This window comes from Apis dorsata, unplaced genomic scaffold, assembly GCF_000469605.1.
Source record: "Apis dorsata unplaced genomic scaffold, Apis dorsata 1.3 scaffold_309, whole genome shotgun sequence".
Taxonomy (NCBI): Eukaryota; Metazoa; Arthropoda; class Insecta; order Hymenoptera; family Apidae; genus Apis; species Apis dorsata.
This window is the reverse complement of record NW_006263581.1, coordinates 436,261-443,381: the sequence shown is the minus strand read 5'-3', so window position 1 is coordinate 443,381 and position 7,121 is coordinate 436,261. Positions and strand designations below refer to the sequence as shown.

The following is a 7,121-nucleotide window of genomic DNA, read 5'->3' as shown; positions in this document are numbered from 1 at the left end:
TTTTTTTTTTTTTTTTTTTTTTTGTAATTTGATAGTTTTCGACGTGATGAGTGATAAGAAATGTAACAGTCGGATGGAGAAAGGGGTTGCCGGCGATGATGTTGTATCTCTTGGATTTGTATTTACGTTGGTTGGTTAGAATTTTTGGCTGCGAGACAAAGGCACTTGTTGTCTGATTATTGGAATGAGATTTTTGAAAGAAATTGGTCTATGAATTGTGTTTCTTAGTGTTTTGCAGTTTTATTTAGGATGTTATTTTATTTTACTTTATTTTGAATTGAAAATGATTTTCTTTGTCCTTGAGGGTATTGTAGATTTTTTGATACTTGTTTTTTGAAGGATTATAAAGGATTATAATCTTTTTTTAGTGAAATTTAATATAAAAATTATACGATGTAGTTTTTAATAAGGTTTTTTACAGCTATGAAAAGATCAAAAAGATTGCTTTTTATCTTCATATTTTTTTTTTTATTTTCTTTCTTCATGAATTTAATATAGGAATAGTTTTTTTTTTTTTTTTTATTATTTATCCTCTATGGCTTTTGATCTAAAATTTAAAGAACATGTTTGATATTTAAAAATAATATGAAAACATCACAAAGAATTTCTTTTTCATATATTTCATACCATTGGACACCAATCTATTTCTCTTCGACTTCCATTCCATTGCACTTTGAGTATGGATCTATTCAGTCAAATTCGTTCCCTTTGCCAGATTTCTAAATAATTTCTTTCCACGACGAACGTCATTTCTTGACCCAAATTACGTTACACCAGGTTTATTTTAAGGTTTTGACGATGTTGCTGCGAGAAATCGTATAGTCTTTTAACATAATTATAAAGCACCATAAGACCTAAATAGTGACAATCAAGTGTGATTCCCGTGCTCGACTTCCACCTTTGATTCGGAAACCGTATCACGAGCTCGCGTCTATTACAAGGCAAAGGGTTAAATAACGTCGTAATTAGAAGCATTTCTCGTTTGAAGCAATCTCGCCTCACTCTCATCGCGCACAAGATGCGTTCATTAATTTGTAGCCAGGCTTATTACGCTTCTCGACGACTCGCAAGTATAATTTCACCGTAATAAGAATTTAATTACTTCCATGTGGAAATGAAGCAATGGCAATAATACCATTTCTTCCCATATCAAATTATACTTAACTCGCCCCCATAAACTTAACACGCTCGAATTCAATTCAATCATAAAACGATTCATCCTCGGCTCCCGTCCAATCTTTTTCTCCTCGTAAATCACGTTTTCCAGACCTAGAGGGTGAATCGATCCCTAGAAAAAAAAAAAAAAAAAGAAAAAAAGAAAGAAGAAAAAAAGGTTCATTCATTCCAACTAATACCCCCGTTCGAGGCGCAGCTTTCATCGTCCAAAGAACACCTGCTTCCCTCTTTCGACCCCACCCCCATCCTGTTTTTCGCCGCGAAAATCAGCAAGGCACTAGCTCGCGATCGATAATCCTCCCCAACTCGGGAGGTCCAATTAAAACAAATTCCCAGAAAAGCGATCGAGACGGTACATTGCATGGCGCTGATTCCCTCCTGAGAGCACGCTGAACACGTTGAGACGTTGAATTTAAACGACGTTGCACGTGTCACGTATGAACGAATATCAGAGCAATATCAGCATATTTAAAATTCTAAAGTGGTTAGAGTAGTAGACAGTTAGTACCTTGGGTATCAATTTAATTTAAAGGAATAAGGATTTGATTTTTCCTTTTTTTTTTTTCATATTGAAATTAAAATATGGTTATATATTCGATGATAATAATAACGAACGATTTAATAGCTCTGGAAAAATTATTTTTCAAAATTAATTGGATACATGATTTTTAATAACCTATTATTTAATATCAATATTACTTGAACTCAATTAATTTAAATTTGCTAAAAATATCTCTGTTATTAATTCAATCGAAAAATGGAATCCATCACATATTCTAATACCACCTTTTAACGAATTCGGTTAACAAAATGTAAAAGGACACGTCGCTATTAATCTAACGACACTCGTGCATCGTTAGACGTCCAATGACCCTTAATTGCCCTCGTCCCATAAGTCGACAATAGAGTTTAATCGAGGTAGGGTCGATTCGAGAATAGGAAAGTTGCGATCGATTTTCCATCTCGAGTGGTTAGCTTGGAAGCTTGGAAGGGGGATGCTTCATCTCCTCTAGAGTGTCGACACGAGTGTCGTAGGGTATCGAGGAACCGATGCATCCAATGGTCTCCTGAACGAGACCACTCAGATTCGAATGGGTCACCCTCCAGAATGGCGAGACCATCCTCGATACTCGTCGAACGTCGATTCAAACGATTGGTATTAATCCCAACGAGACGAACGAACGAAGATCGGCTGAGTTGGATATTATAGTATGAAATGAAATTAATTAGAATTGAGATTCGATTGGAGGAATTAGTCGAGGTGTTTCAATCCGTCGAGATGATTATTGGATTTGAGGGTTAGATGGAAATCGTATAAATTGGTGATATCATATTAGCAATGTTTTGAATCTTTCTGATGTCGATATCGATTGATTTAAATCTTTTGGTGTGATGGTATATTGGTTATCTTGTGAATATTTTTATTTGATTGATTTAAATCTTAAGGAGATGAATGTATATTTTGGGAGGATCGTCTATCGATGTGTTTTTTCTTTGGCAGTTGTACTGTACTAGCAATTTTTATTAATTTATATATTTAATTATAAGATAGTTTATAAGTGAAGAAGAAATGTGTCCTCTTTGTAAAATTTTTACGATAGATTAAAATCTTTATTCGTTGTCTCTAACTTGTTTTTGACGTTCGCAATATTATTTTAGTTCTTCGATTTTTCAATTTAAATATTAAATTTTTCTCCCTTATTTACATTCAATTTATGCATTTCCATGAAAATGTCTGGGAACACACAAGGACAAATGGTAATCTCATCAAGATCAAAAAGTAATATTCGATTCGCAAATGTCAGAGGATTGTTCCTTGACCTTGTTCCTCTTTGATGTGCATACGAAACGAATAAAAAATGAAGGAAAGAAATCGTGTCGATCGAGAAAGGACGTCCCTCTCCACGTCCTCCACGACATCTTTTTCTCGTTAACTTAATTTCCACTAATTAGAAGAGTCGTCGACAACTTTTACGCCGCATCTTCATTCGACCTAATTTCGTGGTCACTGATTTTCCTTCCTGTTTCCTTCCTTATCGTTATATTATATTATATATATTCCATATTCCTTCCTTTAATTCTCTTATACTTCCTCATTTCTAATAATACAAATTAAACAAATGTTTCGCGAACGCAACAGAAGAGTAGAACCGATTTTAATACGAATAATTTTTAATTTTATTCAAATACGATAATAGATGACAATCTTTTTGATATTTTTTATTACTTGGATAAAAAATAAAACGAGTTTATATTTTATCTTTCATTTCTTCTTGTAAACTCGTAAACTTTAAAAGAAATCAAAACAAGAATAATAATTCGAAAGAAAGCGTATCAAGAATAAAAAATTCGATAAAGCCAAAAGTTTTCGCTCAAAACGAATATTAAATATATAAAAAGAAATTCCTTGGCCAATTATTTTTGGCAATATATTCGACAAAGTTACATCGCGCTCGTTTTTATCGATCAGTTACGAATTTTGCGGGATAGCAGGTTTGGAATGGAAAGTCACGAGACTCTCTGGTTATCGTTTCCTCGACTTGAACACGGTTTTCGTGACACGAAGTTAGCGTGCGCGCCGGGTCTGGCCTGTTCCATAAACCAGCAGAGACGGAATTAGCCGTGAACGGCCGTGAAATGCGTCGAACGGAAATATACCAGGCTGAGAATAATCCACGAACGCGCGCCATTTTGGAAGAGCCGTCCTCGCGGTTTAATTGATTTCTGTTTTGTGCTGTCGCTCGGTCGTTGACGCTTTCGCGAAACACCTGTTTTCTATCATCCTCTACTCGTGTATATCTTTAACACTCGAATCGAAATATATTTCAATGAACCAATAATAATTGTTGGATGTTGCCTCTTTTTCAGAATGAAATTCTTCATTGTTTTATCTTGTTTGCGAGACGATGTATATTGATCAACGTTGAATTTTTATTTTGTCTAGAAATGTAGAATTGACACTGATTGTCACTGAAATTCTTTCTATCTTCAATAGCACAATTATGAAGATTTTTAGCAATTTTAATTCGAATCTACGTCACAAGATCTTTTTATATTTCCTCCATTCTTTTTTTCATTCGTTAAATTTAATAAGAACTATTTTTCTTTTTGATTGATACAATGTTGGATCGAGATAATTCTCGTACTATAATATGAGAGATTATTTATCAACGTTAAATGTGAAATTATCACGTATTAAAAATCTATTTGATCACGATCATCCAAAGTGCCTCACGATGTTCTCGCGATCGCGAAGCAGGGAATAAAGGAACGAGCGAAACTCGTGTTTCCCTAAAACAAGTTCTTCGAGATCCTTCACAGAGAAGACTTTCGAGACGGTCTGAGATGATAGGGTGGTCCTTTCACGGCTTCCAGACTTCACTCTCGAAAGCTACGCATTACCCTCGAGTAGCACGCGAGGGGTGGCACACGCGGAAGAACGAGCCGTGGCGAGATACAATGACGATAAAAATATTTGTCGTCGACTCGTGCCTCGGAGGAAAACTCTGAAGATTCATATTTTATTTTTCCTCTTTCAAGTTTTTCCATCTTCTTTTTCACTTCTTATCCCCGCTTATTTTCCTTTGCCTACACTTTCTCGAATATTTATTAATTCGAACGTCTCATCTTCGAACGTAAAATACCCAGAAGAGATCCTCGTCGATAATTAAATCCTCTTAAGTTCTTATTAAATTGGAATTACAAATCTCGTTATATATTTTCACGGATCATTAGCACACAATCGCAGCGCTATCGCGAAATCTACGAAATTCTACGCCCCGTAAATTATTCCGCGACCGCATCCGAGTAAACGAATTTGAACCTCGCCCTTCCATCGAGATTGTTGAACGAGAAATTCAATTTAGAAGTTAACAAACCCGGCTTAAATCTCGGCCTGATTCTCTATCCAACATCTTGCGCCACTTTGATTTCCTCGATTCTCTCACGCGTGTTCTCGCGATTGAATTCGTCCACCGCGTTCTGTTTGTTGGATATCGTCCCTTGCTTCCATTGCGTATTACCGGCCCGTTTAATATTCGGAACGAACCTTCCGTGACGACGATCAAAATTCAATTGACGAATACGTGTTCCCGTATTGCGTTACGTGTTTACGAAATTGGATTTATTATTATCGATGACAACATTTAGCGGAGAGATTATTATTAAGACGTTAATACGTTTCTATAAATACTGATATTTGTATACATTGGTATTTAGGACAAATTTATGGCACGTCGCACGCGTGAGAATGTAAAGATCGATTGGAAATTTTGTTATCGAAGAAATTATTATTATTCGTACTTTTTTTTTTGTCTACTGAATTTATTTTTTTATTTTTTTATTATAATTAATGTCTCCAGTTATGTATTTAATGCGATATTTGCAATGTAATTTTTCAATATTGTTCGTCGATGGAATCGAAATGGTATTTCACTACGATGGCTCATTATGCAGATGCGTACATTGTGTCACAGGTGTGCTTTCTATTCATCAATACTAATTGTCAATCTACCATTAATCAATCATACTGTTTCCAACCTCTTCTTTTTCAACGATTTTTGCATTAGCTACGTATTTTCCATTTTGAACTTTGGACCAATTTCTCGCGATACGGAAGTAGAATTTATCGTTTATCTTTTCTTAGAATTTATTCGTGCTGAACAGGGGACATATTTTTCTTGGAAATACTATGTTTTTCCAGAAATTTTCTATTCTGTCTGAAATTTGAAATAGATCGGTGAGACGTGGTGCGAGCGAGATAGTGAATAGTAAAAAATTACCTTTTTTTTTTATGTATCTCGGGAATCAGAAATCGTATTGGGATAAATAAAAAATTGTTTTAAAAGCAAAATATCTCGCTTACAATGATTGTCATTCGTTTCACGAGAATCATTATCTTCGAAGTTATAGTGGTTCCAATTTTTTTCCAAATTTCAATAGAGTTTAGTCGATAAATTTGATAAATTTTATAATAAATATATTTATTTATATCTTATTTAATACAAATTTGATTTAAATTTAGAAATAAAATCACATCCAGTTTCGTTAATAATTATAAAATAATAATAATTATAATAATATAAATATAAATAAAATATAAATAATATATATAATTATAATAATAAAATCCTTTCAAATTCTACCTCTTTATATTTTACACTTCTCCCTGAAACCAAACTATAAAAAATCTATTGAAATTATTGCACGCGAATGATGTTCGCATTCAAAACTCTACAAAACTACGAAGCCTCGAACAAGCCTTAAAATCTGCTCGAACTCTACCATTCTTCTAAGAAATTAATTATATTAACACGTTGCGCGCTGTTCCTCGAGAGCATTTCTCGACCCCAGAATCGCGCGTTCATCAGGCCGCGCCTCATAATTTTTCCATTTCCTCCTGCCTCGTCGACGAGCCTTTGTTTCCTGTTCCCGTATTCCCGTCGACAAATCCATCTCTGGCGACGAGCGAGCCAACGTTGTTCCCTTGCCTTTTCAACCCTTGCTCCTTGCATCCCTCCTGGAACGAGACGAATCCGAGAGTCGAGATTCTCGGAGCGGAGAAGTTCGAGAAGTAAGCAATCCCTGATATTCAAATCTTTTCTCCAAATCTCTAGAGGAACAGAGAACGTTTATACGGAAAGAGAAGAATTATCGTATAGAGACAGATGCACTGTAGAAATTTCTCTCGAATGTCGAGGCAATGGAAGAGAGTGGAAAATGAGTTGGACAAAATGCGGATAAACTTCGATAGAATATGATACATTTTAATCGGATTAATATAATAAATTACACGCGATTATCGAATATTTCACGAATGCATAAATTTCTACTTCCAACGATTCGATTGATTCAATCTCGTTTTTCACGTATTGATTAAAATGTTCTCTCTTCCATCGCCTCGACATAAAGGGATGAAAAGAAGAAAGAGGGGGAAAAAAAAGGAA

At 34.8% G+C, this 7,121-nt stretch overlaps 1 protein-coding gene and 1 long non-coding RNA gene across 10 annotated transcripts in view; both read left to right on the top strand.

The window, feature by feature from the left end:
* The window catches only part of LOC102673862 (phosphatase and actin regulator 4B), a 332,035-nt gene that overhangs the window by 157,834 nt on the left and 167,080 nt on the right, over positions 1–7,121 (top strand). The gene's annotated exons all lie outside the window — the stretch shown is intronic.
* The window catches only part of LOC116185869, a 95,034-nt gene that overhangs the window by 1,201 nt on the left and 86,712 nt on the right, over positions 1–7,121 (top strand). The window lies entirely within an intron of this gene.